The sequence below is a fragment of the Pygoscelis adeliae genome, unplaced genomic scaffold (assembly GCF_000699105.1).
Source record: "Pygoscelis adeliae isolate BGI_AS28 unplaced genomic scaffold, ASM69910v1 Scaffold312, whole genome shotgun sequence".
NCBI classification, from domain to species: Eukaryota; Metazoa; Chordata; class Aves; order Sphenisciformes; family Spheniscidae; genus Pygoscelis; species Pygoscelis adeliae.
This window is the reverse complement of record NW_008824234.1, coordinates 2,266,552-2,294,101: the sequence shown is the minus strand read 5'-3', so window position 1 is coordinate 2,294,101 and position 27,550 is coordinate 2,266,552. Positions and strand designations below refer to the sequence as shown.

Genomic DNA, 27,550 nt, shown 5'->3' with positions numbered 1-27,550 from the left:
AAACCAAAATAATTTCACAAAAATTTCTGAAACAATTTTCTTTTGCATCCTCTCTGTTTGTGGGACCCAGCAAATCAGCAGCAGCTCAGACCTTCCAAAGCAGGAGTGTGAATCTGGCTGTAGTCGTTGGCATCAAGAGTTTGCACTCACTCATCTGTACTGGAGGAACTGAGGAGTTAAGGAACCATGAAGAACTGAAGACATCCTGTACTGAGAACTTAATGCTACAATTAAAACTTTTGTATGATGCAGTTGGTCCAGCCTTTAATTGTAAGAAAAAGAAATCCCCTAAAAAGTATTTTCATCAGTTGCGGAGCAGACAATTTTGAGGCAGAACACTGCTTTAAGAATGAGTGCTTGATGACTCTACCGAACAAGCATACACATGATGGAGTATGCTGTCCCACTCGAGACTACTATACTTCCGTGAAGATGGGTCTTAGATAAAAACAGGGACTTGTTAAGAAATTGGAGCTGCTTACCAGGTCACCCTTAGTATTCTGGTAGTTACTAAACAGATTCTACTGGCTAAAGATAAAGCTCTTGTTCAGGACAGCACAAGAATATGCAGGAAGATAATACACAATCAACAATTATTTTTAATAAAGAAACAGAATAGGACAACAGATGTTCGACCACTTTCAACAACTTCAAACTCTTCTGTTTCTTAAAGCAGTATATTCATATGTAAGATTTTCTATGCCAGGGCAAGCAGGCCAGGAAAAAGAAAAGTCTAGAAAACAAAAGTATTAGGGTCTATGCCCTTCATATAGGCTTAAAGCATACTGCAACAGAAGATTTGCCCTAAGCAAGAGCTAAAAATCCAGATACTATGATGATCTGGCTAAAGTAAAAGTAACCAGTACGATCCATGTCCTTCCCTTTTCTTTTTTGGACCATCAGTGCACCCAATAATATCAATTAAGGTTTTAAATAAATTAGGGGTGTACCTTCAACACAATTTTTTCTCCATCTCACCTGCCAATTAAAATCAAGAGTTTGTTGACTTGTTCAATAAAGAGTTGTTAATAACCTCTTTGAGGAAGAGACATTAACCTTAAGAACACTGAAGCACTAATTTCTGTGAAAGCTATCCCTGTAGAAGGAAGCAGCAGCCATGTAGGAGCTGTGTGGTGGCTAATGAACCCACCTTTGACTACTGTTGCTACTAGATAAGGACAGCAGTGGTCAGATTCTGCCCTGTTATTAATCTGCCAACTATTAATCGTTGTAGGAAACCACACTTGAGTCTACCTATCTGTGAATGCTTCCTGAAGAAATGTCTTGATGTTACTGCCTGTTTCCAAACTGAAAAGAGGAGAAGCAATCTTGGAAAATGTCAGAAAGGCGCACAAAGCGAAATTGGATCACGTGTGCAAAATTAATGATATCTAACATTTAGTTAGCATGATAATGCCACCCATTGCCGCAGGAAAAAGGATAAAATGAAAAATAAAGCTGGCAAACTCAAGACTAATAAAACACAACCAGGCATACAATATCAACTCTTAACTACTTAAATGTATTTTGAAAAGGTGCTGTGCACTTGATACAAAATCAAATTGCGCTTTTCAGGGAAGCCCAAGAAGTTGTCCCCCTGCCCCTTATATGTAGTGGCAAGTTGAAGTTCAAGGCTGCTTAAAGGAGTGAGAGAGAAAGTTGCTAAAAGTCTGCAACAGAAAAAATAGTTGATGTTTAGATGGCACTTTCTGGCATAAGGTGAGCTACAGTGGTTGCTGTCACCTGGGGAGAAGCAAGTTACAGACTAAACTACTATTTTTGCTTCTAATCTTTCTTTCTCTCCCCCTCTCCTTCCCCCTAGGAACTAATAATGGCACTGTCATCTATCACACTGCTGATTCTCCCAAATTCATCATGAGAGACATGACTGTCCTCTGCTGAAGGCTTTGGAGAGTAACCACTTCTGTTAAAAAAACCCAAGCAACTTAAAAGCGTGCAGAAGCCATAATCACATTCTTTTTGGAAAGCAGGAATTTAGATAAGCAAGCTAGTTAATAGCTCAGTTAACCCATGCTAGTTAAATTAATCCAGTTAATATATGCTCTGCTAACTTTAGATTACATTCACTTTTTAATCTAAGTTAAAGTAAGGTAAAGCAAGATAAAGTAGTGGCTCTATTAGAGCATTTTCACCATATTTTCTAGGACTCCTAGATGATTAAACATTATTTCAGAGTTTGGGGATTATCCCTTGGTCCGCCAAGTTTCAAGAAAATACAGAAGCTATATTAACATTTTTTTGAATATTGAAGAAAACCTTGCAGCAACATTTCCCGCAATGGTGCATGACTGTTATTTCACACTTTATTTACTTCAGAATCCTCCGAAGGATACCATATGGTGGTGATAATTTACTGTACTTGAGCGTCTCAGTTTGATTCACATACTTCCTCCACTGAGATTTCAATTGTCAGCTGAAGCTGTACTCCAGTTACCTGTGAAAAGTCCTTCTAGAAAAGACATTTTCCCCTGGCTCTTGTACATATCTTTTTGAACCCTTTAATGCCTTCGATAATTGCTCTTGCTCTTTCTCTTCTCCTTTTGCAGACTTCTATGTTCTGAAATGTCTTCCTTCTAATATCTTTTCCTGAGGTTTTTTAAATCACAAAAATTCTTGGTATATCTTATACCAAGTCCTTTATAAATAAATTCTGTATGTTATTTTATGTTATTCTGAATGGGATTCTGAATAGGCACTATGCTGCATCTTGGCATATTGTCTTAAGCAGCCTTACTGTGGTTGCACTTTTTCTTACAGCAAGATAGTTAAAAATACCATGGTGGCATCTTTTCATTTCATTGGCTTCACATTCTCTTTCCTACAGAGGAATTCTTCAGGCTCACATTAACACAAGCTATTGGGTTTAAGAAAGTAAAGCAAACTTTATCCATGACTGGAAAATGATACAAAAATATAAGCAGTTTATCAGTACTGTCTGAGATGAAGTCCCTAATTCAGTATTGAAACCAGAAGACAAAATCTTCTAGGTTACCTGAGAATTACTTGAAGTGTTTTACGCTGCAAATTAAGCAAGCAGTTTCATTCTGTGTCTTTGGGCAACTTGTTGGCAACTTCAGGTGGTGAAAATTATGTCTGTCTGTTACGGACTGGCGATCATCTCCTTGACCATGTGTGCTAATACTTTTTACTGTTGCTGCCCTTTTCATTTTAACATTACGGGTTGTGCCTGGAATTCACAGAGCACCTGAAATCAGACTTTACCCTTCTGTATCCCCACAAGAACTAACAACAATCTGGTATGAAATAATGTTCTGTACCTTCATAAGCATATATAATGCTTTATTTTAGCGCGCTCAGGGAGGAGAGAATACACATGGCATCACTAAGGCTTATGCATTAGACTTCAGCAGAATTGGACAATCCCCTTAAAAATAACTACTATCTATTTCTGAGTTTTAAATACATACCATGCCATTTGTTACGTGTTTTTAATTGGTCTGAAAGATCGTACCATTTAGCATTTTTTTTTAAAAAGATATAACATTAATATCCTGTGACAGTAATCTCCCTCCTTTAAACAAGAAAGAGACCTAGAAGCACAGGGAATAATCCCTGTAGCCCATACAAGCAAACTCTGTTCTGGCAAGAAGCAGCTGGACTGGACTGGGCGTCAGGAGAAAGGCATTCATTTTGTTTAGATGAGGTTCTTCTTTCTACAGAGCATTTCTGTTAAAGCTGTGCAGGCGTATTTAACTTTAGAATTGTTGATCCTGCAATCTGAATATTTCTTTAAAGTTTCACCTATTTATTAATTTTAATGCTCAGAGATTTTGGTGGATAATATCTGGAGAAGCTTGTTTCCATAAAACTAGGGGCACTCCAAAATGCCAGAAGTGTAGGTGGTATGAGAGCTTTTAAGAAACCACCACAATATCTCTACAGGAGACATTTCACCATTTCTACTGACCATTCATCACTAATTTGTGTGAATAAAAGTTTTAAATATCAATCCATTGACATGGAACCAGATTCTCCTCCACATTATAAGAGCACATCAAAATAAGGGGAACACAAGAGTTTCTACTGACATTTGGGTCTAAAAAGGTATAATAGAGAAAGGAGGAGGGGAATCCTCCCTCTTCCCCCCCCTCTCTCCCCGCCCTGACTCCCTAGGTCACCAGACAATGTGATCCTTCCAAGTATGGTTCTAAAGGAGAAGAGAAATGAAGTGAGAATATCTTATAATGCAGTGCATCTCTTAGTTTCCAATCATTTCTCCAAACTGTTATGTAATAGAGCTTAACAAATTAATTTTCAGCTTTACAAGGGGAAGTGGCATGCAAGGGTCTTCATAGAGTGCCATGGTGTGAAAAGAACCTGCAGAAATTGAATGGGGCTTTCTACTAAGGCTATTTATCCTAGTGAAAACAATGATATCCAGAAGCAGAGCAACTTCCCCCAAAGAAGCTATGCTGGATTCAGGGGGTACTTGGATCATCACGTAAAGGGTGGAGCCCTTACTGTGAACGTCTATAAAATTCATGGCGCATAAACATAGTTTCTCATGTTAGGGCTCTGACAAAAAGGGTTAATGGATTTTCTTGGCTTTATTGATAGTGTAAAGAGGTGGCAACAACCTCATTATATAAGACAGACAAAAAGTATTGTGCTGGAGTTTCTGGCCTACTGTGGGCATTCCCAAGGCATTTTTCAGACAAATATGAACGTGTTCTGCCCGTTCTTTTAGGCAACCAGCAGGAACTTCAACCTACGTAACCACAATGAGATGCAGCAGGGAACTAAGCAAACACGCTCTGACCCTATGGCAGTGGTCTCCAAACTTTTTTGATCGTGCACCCCCTATCAGTAAAAAAATGTTGAGCAAGCATCCCAAATGCATGTATATTTATTTATTTATAAATTACATACATGTTCTTGCTACTGTACTAATATATTTTGCTTATTATAAAAAAATAAATAAAAAATAGAAAATAAAAAGAATGAGATAAAGATTAAATAATATTTTAAAAATTATTTTATTTATTACAGGTATAAAAAGCCCCTTCTTGCTCTCACTAAAGCAATGTGATTGAATAGCCTTCATTTTTTTTTAAACTCGTGGTTTAACAGTGATACGGCAATTTGAAGGTCTGGTTCTAAGTCCTGTTTATTTCAATACTTTCAGCAAGTTTGGAACACTTGTCTTTTTGTAAAAGAAAAATGTGTAACATCTTCAAGTTCGACAATTTTTTTAAGCACTTCACCATAAGAAAACTAGTGAACCTCTGTGGGGTACAAAAGATTTTCGTGGTCACTCCCGATCTCATTACAGAGTATTGTAAATATTCAACTATTTCAAGGTCCTTTTTTTTTTAAATAAAATTAACCACATGGATGGCACCCTGCAGCACTTCATGCACTTTTGGCTCCAGCTTCTTTACTGCAAGAGCTTGCCTATGACTGACACAGCGAAGGAATTTCATGTGGGATGCTAGCTCTGTAACCTCACTCTGGAATACATTTTTTATTCCAGCTGGTCCATTAGTGGTTACACTTACACAGTTTTTCCATAAAACATTTCTCTTATTAAAGAAGTCTTTTACTGTCAAGAATGTATCTTCTGCAGTACATTTTTCCTTTAGTGGCTCACAAAAAAATACTTCTTTATCTGTTTCATTATTGAAGCAGAATCCAGCAAATACCATAAGCTGAGACATGTTAGAAACATCTGTCCTTTCACCGAGCTCCATCAAACCTCCCACACCACGTGATTTGTTCTAGTATCTGTTTGTTCAACTCTTCAGCAACTCTTCAACTCTCCTGTGCATCTTCCTGCAGTATTTGCTGACAAAGGAATGGACGACAGTTTGTCGCCATATTGTTTTCTGTGCGTTATTTTTACCGCAGCAGGAAGAACAGGTGTTTCCCCAACGGTATGTGGCTTTTTGTCTTTTGCTATTAAGTAAGAAACCTCAGAAGATGCTTTTAAACATTTATCATTATGTTTTGTTACGTAAAGTACTGGACTGAGTATCACATGACTTTAAACATCGCTGAAAAAATTGTAGAGGTTTGTCTTCATGTTCTGGATGCTTAATTTTTAAATGTCTTTCTAATCGTGCTGGCTTCATACACTATCAATAACTAATGTGTCAAGGCACAGTATACACTTAGAGCGAGGTTCATCATTAGCAACAGTAGATATAAATCCATATTTCAAATAGTCGTCTTGATAATTTTGATTTTTTTTTTTTTGGCTGACTTCTGGTGAGGTCTGGTTAGCTTGTCATTGTTTATACCTGTAATGTGTCTGATGAAGAGCTCATACTAGCAGTAGGAGAAGTGTCAGCTCTGCCATTTTCTTCTTGTTCGTTTGTGCTAGCATTATCAGTATTGTCTTCAATCTGCGGTTTCTTTGCAGGAATCTTTTTAAGCCACTTTGTCCATTTTGTAGTTTAGTAAAAACTAGGTAATATAATCTATAAATCCACTTAACTGGGCACATGTAAACTGTAACACATGGCAATACGCTGAAAGTGAACAAACGAATGAAGATGCCACTGTCAACCCCTCCGCATTGTGGAGCACTCGCTTCCCTCAGGCACCTCATGAACCCTACATGACCATCTGACATATGGACCGACTAAATGCACCAGTGTCAATCTATATATTAAATATTAGTAAAGCTTAATTTCTTCCTTTTTTTTTTTAGATAAAAATAAATATAAATGGAAGTTCAACTATTTTCTTCCTGCACCGCAACAGATCGTCTTGCTCACCCCCTAGGGTGCAGATACCCCCATTTGGAGACCACTGCTCTATGGGATCCTTAGCCCTGCTCGCAGCTAGCTGGGCACAGCTCAGAGTTTGCCAGCATCTGTCTGGATTGCAGCAGGGACTGAAGGCAATCTGTGCCCACCTGCAAAAAGACATACACTTCAACACATATGCTTATAAAAAAGACATATGCTTAAAGTACCTAGAGTCCTTATACACTCCTCTCCCAAGACTAGAGATAGCCAATTCTATCCAGTTTTTCCACTAAAAGCAATGCCAAGAAAAAACTCAAAATTTAGGGGAAAACCATAAGATTCATTTGCAATTTGGAAACAGACTGTACAGTAAGAGAGTAAATGAGCTCTAAAATGGATTAAGACAGAACTGAATCATGATGATACAGTCCATACATGATAAATTACCTACTTAAGGAGATTTTCTAACTCCAATCTCTCTAATCTAGCAGACAAAAATACATAAAATATAGTGACTGGAAGTTAAAGATGAAATGACACATTTTTTAATGTGTATCACTAGCCATTAGGACAGTGACAAAGAATATAGTAAATTTCCCAGCCTTCTGGTGTTCTTGAGCATGAATCTGTGGGAAACAACAGGATTATACATATATGAATTAGATTCTGTAGCATTTTTCTTTAGCAAACCAAGAAAATATCTGGGTTTTGACTATGCGACAATGATTTCATGCTAGGGATATAATCAAGCTTTCATATTTTGAACTTCTTACTGGCATCCACTCTAACCCCCACTCTAAAAGATACTCTTCATTTATTTGCACGTCAGTGTCTATGTTGACAAAACGAGAATAAATACCTGTAGATAACAAAAATACCAAGTTCTTTTTAACTATTTAAGATCTATGGACGAAAAACACTGATGACTTCCATTTCACTGGCAGGAACCTGAGCACAAAGCAGTAACATGATGTACTGGGTCTGGCTGGAATGAAGTTATGAAGCCAACTTTCTTCACAGCAGCCTGTGTAGTACTGTGCTTTGCATTTGTGGCTAAAACAGCCATGATAACCCACCAGTGTTTTGGCTATTGCTAAACAGTGCTTATACACTGCCAAGGCTTTCTCTCTCCCACCTGCCCCCAAAAATCAGTAGGCTGGGGATAGGTAAGATGCTGGGAGGGGACACAGCTGGAACAGTTGACCCAAACTGACCAGAGGGATATTCCATACCATATGATGTCATGCTCAGCAATAAAAGCTTAGTAGATTTTTATGTTATACTACACAACACTGTATTAAGATTGACTGGTATGTAACAGGCTTTTTAAAGAAAAATACCAAGATTTTAATGCCAGAAGGAAATGTATCAATCATTCAGTCTGAACTCCTGCAAAATAGAGGGCATAATGCTTTAGTCAGAAAGTACTGCATCAAAACCATGTAATGGAGGTTGACGGAATCTCAGCCTTAATAAACAAAATCCTTTTTGAAAGCCCTTTCCGTCTTGGAGACAGGTGAGAACTTTTACTTTTTATTGCAGACATATTCTCAGGATCACACTTGAAATCTCAGGTCCCATAGAGTTTAGCATTTGTTTATCAAGTAATTGTATTTAGCTTTCTTTTTTTTCACAGATAAAAGTTTGCAGATAGGCCTAACTACAGCTGAGAATGTTTTCCTTCCTTGCATTCCTGACTGAAATGCAAACATCCATACTGCGTACATCTGAAAATACTTGCATTATTTTTCCTTTCCTGTCTTTCATTCTTACATTAAATTTTACAGGAAAAAGGTCTTTCATACTGATAATTGAAAATGTATGTGCATTCAGTACTAGTCCACAGTTTTATTTTAAATTGACATAGAATTTCTACCATAGTATCAAAGGATCTGGGAGCCTTGTTTAAGGTCACTTGGATTTCTAGTAAATGTAAATCACTTCATCATGAATTACCACACACTACTAAACATTCATTCAGCAGAAGTGATATTTCCACAAGAGAAATGAAAATTAATCCATTTAATTGCATTTAACCCTTTTCTTCTTATGCAAATATGTTAAGCCAGTATTCAAACCCCAGTGTGTTCCATACTTCAGTCAGAACTGCCTGGTTTATTGACTTCGATTACTGTCACTAAACTCCAATCAATGACAATAGCTGTCACAACATAGCAATACTCTACTGTATTTTTCAGTAAGGGACTATAGATGAAGGAGGTTAGAGGAAGGGCTAAGAGGCTAGCATTTGGAAAAGACAGATTAAATGTTGATACTCGTGTCCTGTTGTGTTCAGAAGTTATGGAATTGGAGTTATCTGCCCGTTCCTGAAGGCGAATGGGGTGTTTAGCTTTCCCCCTTACTCCTAAGCATGTTATAGCACGGATCCTACAGGTTCTGAGTGCTTGGAGCCAGACTACTTCACTATCAGCTTTATGGTGGTTTCTCCCTGGACTCCTCCTTCGTTGGAATGAAATCAGAAGAATTAAATATTGCCTTTCCTGCAAGAAACAACACTGTATTTGTGGAAAATATTTTCCTCGAGTTGCTTAGAGATGGCTTTGTCCAATTCCTTATCCTGACTGGCTGGTAACAAACTCACACCACAGTGTCACCCTTACTGGCCTCTCCTCTGATTCTGCCAAACTCTCAGCCGTACTGTCATCCCTCCCGTAGAAGAGATCTATGTGTCCAAGCTGCTCCTTCACAATATAGGGCAGCCCAATCCTCCTCAGTCTTTGCCTGTGTTTCCTGTTGAGCTTGCGTCCATCCACCGCAGCAGAGCAGCCATGTAAATTCTCCCACTGTCTCTCAGCTATTCCAGTGATGGAGTTTGGTGACTGCACATGCTGCTCAAGTTCCTCCTGCTTGTTTCCCAGGCTGTATGCATTTGTGTATGGTGTCCCTTCACCCTGCTTTATTGTTCCTGAAGTCTCTCTTGTTCCCATCACCCTGCACCCTGTAGTTTTGACCCCTGCCTACCATTATCTCACTCAACCGTGGGTCATAATCTCCCTCCCCTGTGGTTCCTCGTTTAAGTTAGCCAACGGAAAGCAGTAGGAATCTGGACAGTATAATCGATTTTTTTCTATTGAGACACCTCAACTTGGTGTGAGAGGTGCCCATGGACTATAAAGGTAACTTAAATGATTAGCTTAGGCTAGACACCGCTGTTTAGGTGGCTAACATCACACAAAATTATTCCCAAACACAGAGCAATTCCGTTGAGCAAAGGGTGCATTCTGGCCTTGAGTAGTCAGTTATGCTAGCATATTCTCAGCTCATCAGTAAATCTGAGGCTTTACATGGGTCACACACCTTTAGTACAGTGAACATTTAAGAGGACCAAATCGGAATCTAGTCCTTCTATAAGAATGATGGAAAAAGGTCTGTTTTACCAAGCCTATTCAGAATCAATCTTTACTTAGTTTTGTAGTTAAAAATTTGCCTGAGGGTATTGTTCAAGAATATACAGGAATCCTGCCTGAGAAAGAAAGGCTTGATCAGAGGTAAATTTAAGACATTGATGGCAAGTATTTTATATGGAAAAAATGAAACAAGTTATGCAAAGAATTTTAAGGATACAAAGTTTAAGCTAAACAAGACAGTCTAGGTGGGGGGATTTCTTTAGTTTTGTATTTGTAGAGCTGCACAAAGGATAAGTAATTCCAAGAGAAGAGAACAGCTAAAAACAACTAAAAGCGTGTTGACGAGTTCTTGCTTTTTGCCTTTGACAAGCATTTGTCCTAAAGCGTCTAATATTCATATAAACAAAAGCATCCATGAAACCATGGGTGACAGAATCCATCACAGAAACCTTCATAGCAAATACCATGGTTTTTCATTTCAGCAAGCTGGACAAGCAAAGCTAAGCTGGTCTGAGGGCAGACCTCGGGACCAATTGCCGAAGACTGACAAGGGTAACACGGAGCACTTGCCTGTTCCACCAGTGCAAGAGCAAATACTTTTGCAATCATTAGATCTGACATAGGCAAAAAATGAGATTTTTACTAGGCTGTAGGCAAATTAGTTTGCTAGTACATCAGAACATCATACAGGCTGAAATTAAACAAATAAAGCTAAAGTGAGGAAAATGACTGGAAAGCAACATAAGAGCTGAAGGCTACACAGCAGCATATCATAATCAAAAGATAATTCACATATTTCCCTCCTCTCCTTCTCCAGGGCATACCATTTCAACGTGATGCAGACAGCCCTACAATCTCTGGTACTGCGAGGAGTATAATTTTTCAGTATAGCCAAAGAAATATATCAGAGCTGGGAACTTCACAAGCAACACACTGCATGAGCACGGCAATTTGGATCAGTGCTAGCCTAGGGGTTTCTGAACTCTTATGAATTCTTACTGTGATTGTCAGGACTGGATACAAAACCCTATAGTAAAAATGCAGATTTATATAATTTGTTCTAAGCATTTTTAAACAGATTTTCCTCCCTTCCAACTAGTGATTTTAATGCTGATATAAATTGTTGTTTTACAGTCTTAGAGAGAGAAGACATCTTGAAAAGACATGTGGACATCTTGATGAAGCTGGGCAATGATGAAAATTACTTGGAGGAAATGAAAGGATACACTTTTCATTGATAAAGTTGCTGCAGCTGGATTCTGCAATCCCATTCTGTTTAAAATTAGTATCTCATACACAGAATCAATTCAGATAGATGAAGGATACAGTAGACCATACCTCTACTACACGCGACCTCAACAGGCAGAAGGATCACAGAAGGGAAGTTTTCAAACTGGAGGCACGACAAGACGCAGAGCAGTTCAGCACAAAACAAGGGGGGGAAGTGGGCCAAGTAAGGTCTGGGGAAATTTCTGAGTGCAAACAAGCAGTTTTTTGTGTCCTGTGCTTGAAGGCAAGAGGAACTGTGGGGGAATACGGTTCTATATTGAATAGGAGGTTTGTTTTACGGATGGATCCTTGCTTCTGTAGGAAGCCATGGTTTCAGCAATCACCATGCAAAGTACCACTCCTGATAACTGCAAAGCCATAGCCTCCTGTTTCCCACACATACACTTTGAGTAATGCATTTTTCTAAATACTCTTGTTTATTGACTTATTAGGAAAGGCAGCTGCATCCTAGGGTATGCAAATGAAATGGCTTAACAGCTTCCCCCAGTCCTTGATACCTGTTTGTTCTGTCTGGCAAGTTGCACTTGATCACATAGTATTATTAAGGAAGCTTTGGCCTGCCCATTAGGACCTGCTAATGCCATATATCGTCTTGTCCCTCATGGTGCAGTTTTAGTTTCTCTTAGCAATCCCTATTTAGATTGGGGATGCAAAATGTGTGAGAACAAATCTCCACTATGTCTCTATGCTGCAAAAAAAGGCACAGTAAAGACACTCCTGCTCATGCCACATTACTCACTGTGCATATGTACGGAATGACTAGAATGGTCTCTGCAGAAGAAAGACCAACATCTGCTCATTTCTCATCATCCAAACAATTGCCAGCTCAATGTCAGGCTGAACCTTAAAAAAAGTTTTATAAGTGAAGTGTTCTCTACAACACTATCTAATTCTGTTCTGTAATCCTCCTCCCCTTAGTACATGTGTAATTTGTAGAATGAAGTACAGGAATTCACCACCCACCTTCCTCCCTCAGAGCAGTGCAGAGCAAATATAAGCATTTCTTGTTATGCATCTGTTTAAGAGTATCTGGACACATTCCTTGTTTTCCACCTATACCGTACCCTTCTGGAATGGGCTGTGCTCCCATTTATTGCAGTAGCGAAAGTACTTGGAGTTATTGCCAGAAAAGGATGTAGATGTCTGTCACTCTGCTGATTAGGGCTCTGTCCTGGCAGTGGGCTGATGTGAGTTGGAATTCCTTTCAGAGGATTCAAAGAGAAGGGAACAGAAAAGAGAATTTCCACTTCCTTGGTGTGTTCTTGAAAGGGAAGCTAAGGCAAAAATATCACCATCTGCAGAAGTAGCTTTCTGAGAGAAAGGACTGACCTCCATTCAGTCTTTGAAGTACAGACGGTAGCACTCAGGGGTCCAGAAAATGATTCAGGGATGTGAATCCTGCATGTACAGAAGCACATTTCTGTAGCCCCAAAGGAAGGCTTTAACTCCCTGGAAAGTGGCAGGATTTATAATACACAGAAATCTTAGTGCTGACTCTTGGCTACCTTTGCTAATTCCTTGGTCTGTGTGCTGTCATCTTTGACTCTGATTTTGAGGATGCATCCAAAAATGATTTATCCACCACTCTGTCAATTGTGTAAGGAGGAAGAACAACTAAACTCCACAGGTCTTGGAGCTAGGGACAAGGAGCCTAAATACTTTTACAGACCTAGCTTTATGAGGCTCCTTAAAGCTTCCTCTAGTGTCAAAGCAATTGCAAAGACCTCTGGAGATGAAGCTGAGACAGCCACTGCAATAACATTTTTAGTGAATTTAACTCCTGTTTAACATGTATGCAATTTAGCTTGTGACATTTACAGAAAGGCTTGTCTCAAGTTCTCTTTAATTGTATTGACTGCATTCAAAGTTTAGAAATGTGTATGCTAGAAGCACTCATGCATTCATTCAGCCAGGGAATACTAATACAACGTCCAAGTAGATTGTCTGATCTGGACTAAAAAAGAGGTATTTGGCAAAAATTGTTCATAATGAACTTATAACATCTTCAAGTGTATCTTCAATATCATAACAGTATGATTATTATCATAACATTTTCAATAATCATCAGAGTTTGATTAATTCTGTATTTTCTAACAAAAAGAAAAAAAATATTTTTATTAAATAAGTTCTCCACAAAGTGATGGAACACTGATTAAACAAATTGAAAATCTTCACTTGCAGAAGGAGCTCACGGTTACAATTCTGTTTGATTAAATCTAGGAAAGAATAGGGAAAGGAGATTCTTAAGAATGGAGCGTGTCTAAAATCCACAAGAACTTATCACTGAAAGGGACTGTCTGGGACAACCAAACAGTTGATACATAGATTCAAAAAATCCACACATGGGAAGTCTCTTCATATGCTGTAGGCTGCAAAACACTTTCCAGAACCAAAACTTAAATCTGTAATATTAATATTTTAATATTTTTAATTAATATTAATTTAATATTTTAAAAGGCTGCAGACATAATGTTCCAAAGGAAGAGAGTTTAAAAGGGAGAGAATTTGAATGCATCACCAATGTCTTAGGATCCTGCAACAGCTGGGATCTGTTAAATTAAAATCCTGGAAATTCTAGGAAGCTTACCATACGTAAAGCCTACCACATGTGAAGTTATACACTTCATTTTCTGATTCCTGTTAACAAGATCATACAGACCATCCTTTATGATGATTTGTTTCTTCTTGTTATTGGAATTTCTTTATTCCCTGTGTCATCTACAACTTTCACAAATTTATACATTGTTCTCCCCAAAGTAATGAATTAATACACTGAAAACAATTGGTCCCAGGGCTATTCCTTTAAAAAAAAAGTCACTGTCAACTTCTCTATCCTGAGAAGTATCCTTCTAATACTATTGCTGCAGTCTTCCCTCTGGCTGTGCTCCTGAACTGTCTTAGAACTCCCTGCACCCATCCTACCATCTCTGTTCCACCCAGGTCCTGCAGAGCGCTGTACCAACCAACTTAGATTTCAGCTAAGCATTAAAATCCATTCTAGTAGTTCTAAGAAATCAATTATCTTACCATCTCTGGCATAATCTTCCTTTGATAAACTACATTGTGATTTATCTTTTCTGCCCTCTGCCTCCCTCTTTATTCTTTCCTTCAAGTCTTTGCTATTCCTATGTCCCATGCAGACACAGCAGTCTCTGGGCTTGGCTTTGGGATCCTCTGGGGACAAGGTCCAGGATCATCAGGGAACTCCCGGGAACCCTCTGAGAAACTTGAGGGTGCCTGCTGCTGTCAGGGTGTGGGCCCAAGGAAGCTCTAGCAACTCCTAATAAGCACGATCAGATGCCCTTGACCCAAGGTGCCTGGAGCCTTTGTTGCAGCTGCCTTCTAATTACAGAGGGTCAAGAAACCTTTCAGCTGGTACTCAGGAGAGGCCTATATAAAAGCCAGGCCCAGAGGACAGCTCCTGGAGGCAGCCAACAACACAGCAGCTTGTATAGAAGGGTGCAAAGTAGAAAGGGGAGATGGAAGAGAGAGAGAGAGAGACACACACACACAGCTGTGTTCAAACCAGCATAAACAGTCTCAGGTATGGTAGTGACATACCACAGAGTAGTTTCCCAGCAGGTTTTGGAACAGCTGACCCTGCAAGGGTAGAGGCTTCAACCCACATGGTGCTTTGGATGGTGGATGCAGCCCTCCAAGTTCCAGCATGCACGGAGTGCCTGGAGCCTCTCCCTGATGCCAGGAGAGATGGACCTCTGTCCTGCAGGAAGTGTGCTGTCTTTGAAGGGCTGTGTCACCAAGTAGAAGAGTTACAGGAGAAAATCATTGGGCTGCAGAAGATTAGAGAAGATGAAAGAGAGAGAGATGGGGTCTTCTTGGAGACGCTACAGTTTGAATAGCCCTGGACCCCAAGCTGCAGTGGAGATGCAGGCAGCATCCATCCCAAGTTGGTGACCTCTGGCACCAAGAGGAAGGCTCCTGCTCCGCTTAAAGGCTTACAACTATGAAAGAGACTCACCACCCTCAAAGCTGAAGAGGAGCCAGATGTGCTTTCAAGCAAAGCATCTGGGTCAACTGACCCTAAACCACACAAGACCACCAGGAAGAAGTGGCAAGAAATAGTAATGCACGGCTCCTTGCTGCGGAGAACAGAGGCACCCATCTGTGGACCTAACCTATCATCTAGAGAGGTTTCCTGCTTGCTGGGGACCTGGATCCAGGATGTTGTGGAGAAAGTGCCAAAGCTTGTCTGACCCTCTGACTATTAGTCCCGCTGTTCTTCAACGTGGGCACCAATGATGCTGCCTGGAGAGTATCAAAAGTGACTTCTGGGGGCAATAGTCAGGGGCATGGGGGCTCACGTGGTGTTCACCTTCCTCCTGCCAGTGAGGAGAAAGGCCGTGAGGAGGAGGCTGATAATGCATGTCCACAACTGATTGTGGAGCTGGTCTTGGCAATAGGATTTTGGTTTCTACAACTATGGGACCCTGTTTGAGGATCAACATTTGCTTGGGAGAGATGGGATTCTTCTCATTAAGGGGGGCAAAGGTATCTGTGCCAGTAGAATGGCTGACCTGGTAAAGAGGTACTTTAAACTAGGAATGACAGAGGAGAGAGAGTTAACGGTACCCCTGTGAGGGAGTGATGGACAGAGAGGGTTGATGAGCGAAAGGTCTGGAGTGATGCGACCAAAAGGGATCACAAAATCAACAAAACAAGGCTTAACAGGGTCACCTCCAGCATCTGCATGCGAGCAAGGACATGCCTACAAGGCACCATTATGGAGAAATCTCCCAAATCCTTTTTGGGAAATCAGCGTGCTGGGGTGCCTCTCTGAAGTGCCCGTACACTAATGCATGGAGAATAAACATGGTGACTTAGATATCTGTGTGCAGTTGCGGGGCTAGGCTTCTGTTGGGCTCACAGATGAGGTGGGATGGATCACATAACTGCAGTACTGCAATGGAAGGATACAGGCCCTTTAGGAAGGACGCTAGGAAGATGAGGAGGAGGAGTTGCCCTTTATGAGCGAGAACAGTTGGAGTATATGGAGCTTTTCCTAGGGATGGATGAGAGCTTATGGGTAACAATTACTGAGCACACCAATATGGGTGATACTGTAGTGGGTCAATAATCTTTGAACAGTCATAGTGACTGGGAGAAGTGCCTGAAGACTAGAGGAAAGCAAATGTCGGGGAACTACAGGCCAGTCAGCCTCACATCAATCCCTGGGAAGGTGATGGAGCGTATTGTCTACCTAGACTTCAGCAAGGCTTTTGACATTGTCCCGTAAGATTCTCATAGAGAAGCTAATAGAGTATGAGCTGGACAAGCAGACAGTGAGGTGGATTGAAAACCGACTGAATGGCCGGGCTCAGAGGGTGGTGATCAGTGGCATGGAGTCTAGCTGGAGGCCAGTAGCTAGCAGTGTACCCCAGGGGTCAACACTGGGTCCAGTTCTGTTCAACATCTTCATTAATGATCTGGAGGATAGGGCAGAGTGTACCTTCAGCAAGTTTGCTGAGGACACAAAACTGGGAGGAGTGGCTGATACACCAGAGGGTTGTGCTGCCATCCAGAGGGACCTCGACAGGCTGCAGAAATGGGCTCACAGGAACCTCATGCAGTTCAACAAGGAGACATGCAAAGTCCTGAGCTGGGAGGAACAACACCATGCACCAATACATGCTGGGGGCCGACCAACTGGAAAGTAGCTTGGCAGAAAAGGACCTGGTAGACACCAAGTTGAACATGAGCCAGCAGTGTGTCTTTGTGGAAAAGAAGGCTAATGGTATCTGGGCTGCATGAGGAGTGTTGCCACAGCAGGGCAAGGGAGGTGATCCTTCCCCTCTACTCAGCACTGGCAAGCCTATACATAGAGTGCCAGGTCCGGTTCTGGGCTCCTCAATTCAAGAGACATGGACACACTGGAGAGAGTCCAGCGAATAGCCACAAAGGTGATTAAGGCACTGGAGTGTACCTCCTATGAGGAAAGGCTGAGAGATTTGGGACTGTTCAACCTGGAGAAGAGAAAGCCTTCTTTCTTTCTCAGGGGGAAATCTCATCAATGTATATAAATACCTGAAGGGAGGGGTAAAGAGGATGGAGCCAGGTTTTTTCAGTCGTGCCCAGTGACAGGACCAGAGGCAATGGGCATAAACTGAAACATAGGAAGTTCCATCTGAACATCAGGAAACACTTTTTAACTGTGAGGGTCACCAATCATTGGCACAGGTTGCCCAGGGAGGCTGTGGAGTCTCCATCTGTGGAGATACTAAATGGCTGTCTGGATGTGGTCCTGGGCAACTGGCTCTAGGTGTCCCTGCTTGAGCAGGGGGTTTGGACCAGATGACCTCCAGAGGTCCCTTCCAACTTCAACCATTCTGGAATTCTGTGAACTCCTAAAACACTACAAACATTGCTGATGTCCTGCATATAGTTACCCCAAAGAGATATTGGACATCTTCAGATACAGCTAATTCAGATTTAAAGTCATACCTTGTGCTTTAGAGTAATAGTTTAGGTTTCAGAATGCTCCTATAATCCATAGGTATGTCTAAACTGCCTTGGAAAACAACGGTGGTGTCAATTTGAAGGGTTTTTTTGGTGCAAGACCTAAAGCACAAGACTTGGAAAGAGGAAATATCTGGTTGATGTGTCAAGTAGTTTTGATACAGGTCAGTAGCTCAAACTATTCTACTGATCTGCAACAAGATTGATTTTTGTCAGCCACAATTTGGAACCATTTTCCAAGTTATGAAAGTGTTTAGAAAGTAATTTTCATGTACACCATTAGCCTAGTGCCAGTCACTGGGAGGAAACAAGCTCAGAATATGCTAGTGGCAAATAAAAATTCTTAAGAAAAGGGGTGGTAATGAGGAATGTCATTAAATTTATCAGATCACATCTCTCAAAGACACTTTCTCACTCAGATAAAAGACATTGTTTAACAATGTAGGACACTTCTCACCTACAAATGACCCCCTACTCTGTAGCTGAATGTGCATAGACCATTTCCTATGAAGAGGGACAAACCTAGGCTAAGGTTCTATCTCTCTGCTTTCTCCCCATTTCCTATATCATAATCCTATGACCTTCCCATAATCTCATGGCCTCTAAATATTTAGCAGGACCCAGAAGAACCATGCTAAATCTAGTACATCAGTAGTGTTCAAAACCTCTAGAAGTCCCACTGTAACTTTGACAACTTCTCCCTGTTTCATTTCCATCATATTGTCATCATTTTTGCAAAGAACAAAGGAAATTGACCATGGAAACACTCCTTCCTAGCAAGCAGAAATGCCTAGATCTTCTACATGCCCCACTCCCTCTTGGAGGTGAACAAACTTCTCAAAACCAAAAAATAAAAAGTTTTCACACTGGCTTTCACACTACCACCATACAAAATCTTCACTCTGCACTTTGAGTGATGTCCAATAAGTCTCCATGAAAGTTAAGTTCACACTTTTCCAAAGGACATGAGAACTGCAGGGAAAGTTATAACCACAGAGCCCGAGTCACCCTGCAAATGGAAGATTAGCTTTGGACAGATGAGCTGATTCATGACACGGTGGAATGAATGCTAAGAGGCAGAAACTTGGCGGGGGGGGGTGTGAGGTGGGGAGGATGGGGAGGACTGCCCCTTTCATCAGCAGCCTGCAGTTAAAGGGGAGTAAATAAAACATGAAACTGCACTGGAAGCCAAACTATATGCAGATCAATCTGCCTGCTCCAGATAAATGAGCAAAGACTGGCCAGATGTTAACAGCTTACATTCTTACTTTTCTGGGAGACTGCCTCCCTGAGCCATATGCTACAGAGTGGTCCACATCACCGCTTCACTCAAGATCCCCAGTGCAACACTGTAGCGCAGATAATCAGAGGATAAATGGCATTGTATTAATAACAGAGCAGATTCATGTTTTGGGGATGACAGAGAATATGTGAAAAAATCTTAGAAGAGTAGTGTTAATCCTCATCTTGGACCTTTTCTTCCTTTTCTATAGAGTAAATTAATAACATGAAAAGAAGGCAGAATTGTGACTGTGTGACACTGCATATGTTCTCCTACATTTCTGGATTTGAAGTCCAAGAGGGATGACTGTGATGTCTTTTCTTAAACCCTTTTCTTAGGGAAAAGCACCTCTTGCCCTGCAAAGGTTCCACTCTCCTCACAAGGCACAAGAGGTTCTGCAATCTGCTGAAACTCAATCCTGAATCATCACAAAACCATCTAAAAGCAAGAATGAAGACAGAGAAAAGATGGTATAAATTTGGGCTGGACACAACCAGAATAATACAGAAATAATCACAGTTCTTAGGAAAAGATTAGTTAAAAAAAAAAATCCCAGTAAATAAATGTAGCCATGAACAGACAGTAGCGCTGAACAAAACACACAAGAACACTTAAAAATTACTTTCATATCCTGAGCTAATTCTAGTTTTCATCATTCATAATGAAAGTGATAGGAGACGGACATATTTTTTAAATTGAACTTAAGTAATGGCCCCAGTCCTGCACATGCTAACTTCAAGCGGTTTAGCTTTATCTTCTTGACTCCAGTGTTTGCAGATTACCTTTCACAGGGAATGGATTCTGTTAAATTTGCGTACTCTTCTGGGAAGGTTCATCATTCCAAAAGACATTCCATGGCTTCTCCAGGATTTTATTTTAACCTCTTAGCAATCAAGACCCTGAATTTTGATAAATTGTTCCAGAAATGGTTATTTCACTGAATTGAGCTTATTCTCTTCTGATTTGGACAATATCACATTTTCCTACTACTCATCTACATCATGTGCACAACTGTGCCCACTTTTAAATTTTATCACTGCACCATCGATTTTAATTTGAAAATACCCTGCAATTGCCTGATGAATGGAAGATAATTAGATACCCAATCAAAACTATTGTGTGGGGGGAATGCTTGCAAGTTAAATCACTGTTTAGAATCATATTTCATGCTTGTATTATCATTTTCTAAAAAACAAGCACCAAAGCATAGCAAAACCCAAAACAGAACTAGGACAATGCTGTGGTATAAGCAATAAAATTTCAATGTGCAATGGTAACATCTGTTACAACAAGCATTGCGTTGGAACATTTTTTCAATATAATCTAAATGGGAATTTTTTCCTTTGAGTCTGGATTAGTCCTGGTTTCAGATAAAGTGAAGATTTTTATATCACATCCATTAGGAAACTCTTAACTGTATGGAGTTTCTCAGCCACGAGGTATTAGAGGTATAGAAAGTACTGATCATTCCACTCCATCTTGCATTGCAAATACCAACCTATCACACATGCACAATATAACATTTAAACATGAAGGAATGGCGAGCAGTTCTCTAAAAAATTCTTGTTTGATTTAGTTTTGTTCAAGACATCTGAAGTTTGACAAGGACTTATTCAGTTCATGGGAACCCTGGGGCCTCTTAGGGTGACAGCAGGGTGTGAATCTTCAGTGCAAGATGACACAACCGTATAATACCACTGCACAGCTCTAATTCTCTGCCAGGTGATGTTCTAACCTCTTTTATTTTTTTGGTTTTGGAAGCTAAAAACATTTAAGTATTAGGAATCAGTAGAAAAGGGGAAAAATATTGGATAAAATACTACTGCCATAAGAAAAAAAAAAGTTTCCTAGCATGGATGACTTTTGCATAAAAGGCAAAAAGACACTTCAGAAAATTCCAGCAAGTGACCACCTATATTTTATATACCTAAATATCTTCCTTTCAGACTCCGAAATTTCTTACTGAAAGAAATGTCTCAGTCTTTTCCATTTTAAATTACTGCAGTGATTCTTCCCCCTTAAACCACTAATAAACACCAGCGTAGATAGTTATTCATAATTATATTAATAGTATCCTGTGATATTAGCAGAAGTCACTTTCAGAGACTGCCTTTCTGTGAAGCTCTGAATGTATCAACTTGAATTATACGAAAGCATAATTATAAGACAGAACAGGGGAATTCATTCTTCTTTGCAAGCTCAAGAGAACTTGAAGTAAATTGTTCCTAAGATTTTGCTGTAGAAATCAGGCAAGAATGGGGAATAGGGCAATATGGAGATCTCTGGCACATCTGTGCCTGTATTTCTGTTTTGCAGGACAATTTAGAAACCACAAGGAGGACAGAATCTCCATATTTCTCTTTATCGAACTCACTGGAGTTATCTTTGGGAAAAGAAGGTTGGGGTTTCTTGAGATCAGGAACCTAAAATACATTGCAAAGGAAAAAAACAAGTAACCAAACAAAAACTCATTTCTTCATAATTGTGACGTTAGATTAAATAAAGACTTTGTTTTGCTAGCATTTTTACATTAGTAGTTCACAGCTTTCAAGGTATATGTCCAAGCTTGGTGAAAATTTGCTTTTGTTTTTTTTTAAACCAATGAAAGAAAAATAAAAAAACACTCTTTATTTGATACATTATATATATTACAACAAATGCTTAAAGAGTATTTAAGGCCATATCAAGGCATCTCAAGCATCCTCCAAACACAAGAACAGACTATGTGAATAACTGTCCAGTAACAATGAAAAAAATGACAACTTTTGCCTCAAAAACATCATATTAGTATTCCAAAGAAGGCCTAACAACTTATTTTATTTCCAGTCGGCTTTATAAATATTACTGAATACTGGGCAGAAGTTATCTGTTTATTTTGTCCCGACAATAGCAATCTATGTTAGGAGCATGCTCCTTCCCCAAAAGCAGGTGAGGACATGGAGATGGGTGAAATTCCTGGGTGGAACCAGGAAAGGAAAGACATAGCAGACAGAGATCTTTTCTTTTTCTTTAGGGACAAAAATATGAACCAGTAAAAGGAATATGAAAGGCTTTGTGGAAAGAATGAAATGGTGCAGAAAACAAACAAAAAGATGGGTAGAATACATGAGGAAGACATGACACCTTGAAAAAATAAGAAACAGTAGGAAGAGATAGTTTGAAAAAGTTCTACAGTTAAACAATGATATTTATAATGTCTCAGTTTTCCTGCTCTCATTCACTTCTCTTCATGCTTTTTCCCATATTTTTCTTTGACTGCCTTCTGTGTCTCACATCCCTTATCTTCTGCCTCTCTTTTCTACTTTTCTGCTCTCAAAGTTGAAGGTACAAGGCTCCTTCTAGGATGAAATCACTGGCTACTATTCAGACCTTCCAGCTTAAACATTGCTGTTATCTGGTAAATTTGATGCTTCCAAGCTCATTGGAGAAAAAGTAATATTTCTCTTGCTGCCCTAAAACCTCTTGGCAGCTGTGATGGAGAGTGGAAATCTCTTCTCTTCTGTCTTTCCTCAGAAGTCAAGCCTGAGAAGTTGAAGAGTGCAATTGCACCTTGAAGTCTGCACAATGTATACCAACAGCGACCAAAAACCTGCTGTATCAAGCTTGTTTTCTGGCTGAAATTTGATAGGTCACCAGATATCTCATTTCTTTTCCCTGCCTAATCCCTCTCAGCCCCTCAGTAACTCTCTCATTGCATCTGCTTATCCAATGAATTCTTATTAGAACGGACCGCTAACTCAGATCCTAGTTTGCAGACTCCACAGTGAGAGAGCAAGGCTACAATAAATAAACTTCTGGATTAATAAGACTTTTACCTTGCTTTTTCTACAGGAATAGACATATACTGTGTTGAGAAAGCTTGTTTACTAGCTGCTTTTCTTTGGATCGATTTTCTTTTTTCCAGTATTACATTTCCTGGGATGAGAAATGGCTTTTATGGATGCTAAATGCTTTCAATTTAGGTAAAATGGACCCTGATGACCCACTGATTTCTGAAGTAGATGTCACTGCACAAAATGCAGCATAACCTTAAGAAATCCTAAGAGTGTTAATCATGTCAGCCAAAAAGTACTATTTTGTCCATTTACAGGCGATGTTTCTCTTTAGTTTTTGTCACCAAGGTGTTTTTAGTTGAGTTATTAAACTCAATGAATATTGTGATAGAGTCACTAGAGAAAATATTTTATCTTTTAGTTTTCATATTGTTAATCTTTTTCATTAGCTTACTGCACACTTTTCATTTCTTCTGTCTTTTTGAAATGCCACCTACACTGATAAAATTACATTAAGAGTTCTCAATATTTCCAGGAAGAAGCAGAGAAATCACATAAAGGGATGACTATTAAGAAGTAGAGAAAAACAAAGAGTCATTTGAGACGATCAGAATTTAACCTGTTTTAAAAACAATCCCAGACAAGATACTCAGTGGGAGGGAAATATATATTTTAAAAAACCTAGAAATATCATGAATATGCTACCAAATGTGAAGATAAAATGCAGTTTCACTGAATTTTAACATGAGGGGAGCAAAAAGAAACAACTGAAGACAGTCTGGAGGAAGTGTCCTATCACAAACCAAGGAAGCCAGAATCCCTCTTAATGCATTCAAGTGCCAACTTTCAGTTTGAAACATACTATGAATAAAAAAAAAGTGTATAAATAAAATTACCAGTATGCAGGAAAGAACAGTAAAACAGTGAAGTAAGATAAACTAGAACTACTGATTAGCAAATACAGCATTACCTGAAAACCAGTACAAGATTACACATTTTCTGTTTCACTGTCATATTCTGAAGCCTGATTATATACCATAGCAAACACTTGAAGCTGAAAATCCTGAAAATATTTTGTGACCTCATTTATAAACCTTTGCCACAGAATTATTAACTTTTGAAACAGAATCTTCTCCCAGAGGATGAGAACAGGTCAGCAATCCACAAGATCTAGGACACAGAAGCACAATGGGTATGAACTTGTCCTAGTTAAGTAACAGAACTGATGAAGTTTGTATATTACCCTTACACCAAGAGGACTTACACAATTTAAACATTAATCCAATGGAAGAGACATTTCTGGTTGTACAAACAGACCTGAATAACTTACAAAGGATACTAACAGTGAGCTGTGCTATTGGCAACCATAGAATTCAGGTCACTTGAAAAGTCATAATCCTTGGGATCCAAGCAACACCAAGAAAGGCAGCCTCTCCTCTTGGCTCTGATACGCTATCAGTATCAGATATATAGATATTGCCTATGCGCTTCAAGAACTGAAAGCATGCTGGCATAAACTTCTCCATTCTCTCTACCTACCTTTTGTCTCCCTATGTGACCTGAAGAATAAGGAAGATGTAACATTTGTTTATAAGAAAGAGAACTTTTTCCACCAAGTATAAGGAAATGGGTAATAATGCAATGTCTCTGCAGGAAGGGTTCCAAAGGGAAATGGCTGAAATAGAAGCAAGAGATCCTCTGTAATTTTGGCCTCCAGAGATAAATTTAGTAAGACTGATAATCTAAGCAATTGAGACAACTGCCTCTTTACAAGGCAAGGTAAACCAAAAAACAGCTTCGCGACTTTCAGGGACAGCTAACTTGTGGACAAGTTAGGTGAGCTTTAATTATCAGGATATAAGGTCATAGTACAAATTGCAAAGAGACAGGAGACAGTGATCCAGTTAAAGAAAAAAGTGATCATCCCAAAAAACAGAAATTAGATGGCAGCTGAAGAGATGCAATTAGAGTTCCCGTTGACTAAACTATATGAGTATGAAGTCTTCTCTATATAACATAAACAAGAAGGCAATATCTGACCCCACATGTGTTTAGGTGGAAGAACAACTGGAGGAAATTAAGATAGATATGCAAATAGATCTAGATTAAAAAAAAAATAAAGGAGATCTGTCAAACTGATACAGTCTTTCTGGGAGATGGAAAAATGAGAGAGAGCATTGCTCTCTCTTGCTGTGAAGAGTAAACCCCCCTGAGTTACTACACAGGGTTCTCTAAAGACCCCATTAATTTATTTCTGCTTATTTTATTTTATATGAGAGTAAACAGAGATGACATTCAGTTACTTCTGGTCTAGTGGCTTGTAATGCATTTTCAGCATAGAAAAGAAGAAACACATCCTAAACTCAGTGACATTTTACAACAAAGAGATGTGTTAGATGCTATTCAATAATTTTGTCACTTTCAAAAAATGTTAGAAGGATAGTTTTGCCTGATGTTCCTTTAGAGGGAAAATTATGGTTTCAGTGGACGTATAGACCTATACCAGCACCTGGAGGTCACTGACAGGCCTTAATGGTCCCTCCTCTGGGACCTCCATGCACAGCTTTAGTCCTGTGTCTTCAGTCTCTGCCACAGACCTGCCCAGCAATCACTAGACTTGACCCTGACCTGCGGATTGACTTCCTAGCTTGGCCTTGGACCTGCCTCATCACCATGGACTTACTTGCCTGAGGGTCTGCACCCTTGGCTGAGCCTGGCCTCGACCTCTGGGCCTGCCCTTCTCCCTCCTGGCTGGGCTCTGCCTGGCCATCACATGTTCTCCCCCTCTGCTGCTGGTGGCTCCCATCCCTCACTGCTCCCGGACAGCCAATTAGTTATTTCCTCCAGTTTTTCCTCTGCTTTCACTGTCTGCATAGACAATGGAGAAACTCTGCACGGAGCTGAAAAAGGAAGGATGGAGCTCTAATAATTTCAAAGACTCAGGACTCAACATGGTCTATAAAAATCACCTGAATTCAAGGAAGTTTTAGCTGGATCTTTCATTACCTGAAGGCTTTAATGAATCACACTAAATTGAGTTTGCAGTCTGACACAGAAGGTTGTTGCTTACCTTTCAAGAAGAATAGAAAGACTTTGAACTCAAGTGCAGCACTCTAGCAAACCCTTGAAAACTGCAGTTTTAACACTTCTTGAGTGACCCTGACAGACATGAAGTCCATCCCTCTGTCCCAAAGGAAGACCAAGAATCCTTCTGTTGTGTTTGTTTAATCTTATCTTAGCAAACCCTCCACGATGAAGGTTCAACAACCTACCCAGTCTATTCTACTGTTTTCCACTTTTAATCTTTCTCATAAAACATGTTTCTAGATTACTGAACTTTTTTATAGACATGTCTGATCTACTTCCTTCTTGAAGACGATACCAGACCTGATGTTCCAACTTATATCTGATGAGCACTAAACTTCAACTATCTGTTGAAGTTTACTCTGTGTGTCTTAAGTGTCAATATTGCATTACATCGGAAGTGGTGAAATGAGAGCTGTTTGCTTCCTTTCTACTTTTTACAGTAGGTCAAGCAGTTTGTCCTTCTTGACCCTTACCCAGTTTGTGGTTCATTGTAGTGCTTCCTGTATCTTTCTCTGGAGATCTGCTGCCTGGATAGTAATTTTGCACTTTTTCATTTACATATTATTTATATTAAAACCTTTCTCTACTTGTAAAGATCATTCTTAAACCTAATCCTGTCCTCTGCAAAGTGCTTGCAGCTTTTCCCAAGTAGGTATCAACTGCAGATTTAATAAACATTTTCTCTATCCCCCTATCTAGAGAAAACCTTATCTCTTTCTAGAGAAAACCACTTGACAGAATCCCATCCTTCTTGTTTGACAATGAACCACTGATAACTACTCTTTGAAATTATAATTCCAAGCTAGAGAAGGATAAAGCATATCATACCTTTTGGTTACTTTTTGCTTCAGCATTTGTTTTAAAAACAAATATTCAACTGATCTGATGTCAATTAATCCTGGTGGCAGAAAAATTGCTTAGATACTGCTCTTACAGTATCTTCCTCAAGATCAAGTTTCCCTACTTTTCTTTAGGAACACCTTTAACATTTTTATGTCATAAAATATCACCCTTATCACTTACCCCAATTCCTTGAGACCTGTTACCTTGTCATAGAGGGAAATTAGATTGCTTTACATGATTTATTTTTGTCAAATCCATTTTGGCCATTGTTTAGCATCTTTTTATCTTCTGGGTCATTCCAAACAGACTATCTGATCAAGTGTCTTTCCAGGAATTAAATTTAGCCTGACTGGTCTATAATTCCCTGGGTCTTTACGTGTTTTTTGGAAAGACAAACACAAAGATCTCTTCCCTCCCCCTACAATTCACTTACTTTTTATCCTTTAATTCTCAAAACTCATTAGGGAAGACTCTAAGATTTCTTAAGTACTTCATAGTGAATTAATTGTGCCAGACAATTTGAAAATATTTGACTCATCTAAGCAGACTCTAATGTGTTCTTACCCCCCTTCACTAATTTTAATTATGCTAGCCTTCAGAACAGTCAGCCTTTTTTTTTAATGAATGCTGAGGAAGGAAAAAAAAAAAAAAAAACAAAAAAACTGCATGCCTCTATTAGTTTTGCCTCTCTGCAAATTA

General features: G+C 39.5%; 1 protein-coding gene across 1 annotated transcript in view; it reads right to left on the bottom strand.

Moving 5' to 3' along the window:
* Nucleotides 1-27,550, bottom strand: part of GABBR2 (gamma-aminobutyric acid (GABA) B receptor, 2) — a 486,323-nt gene that overhangs the window by 289,445 nt on the left and 169,328 nt on the right. The window lies entirely within an intron of this gene.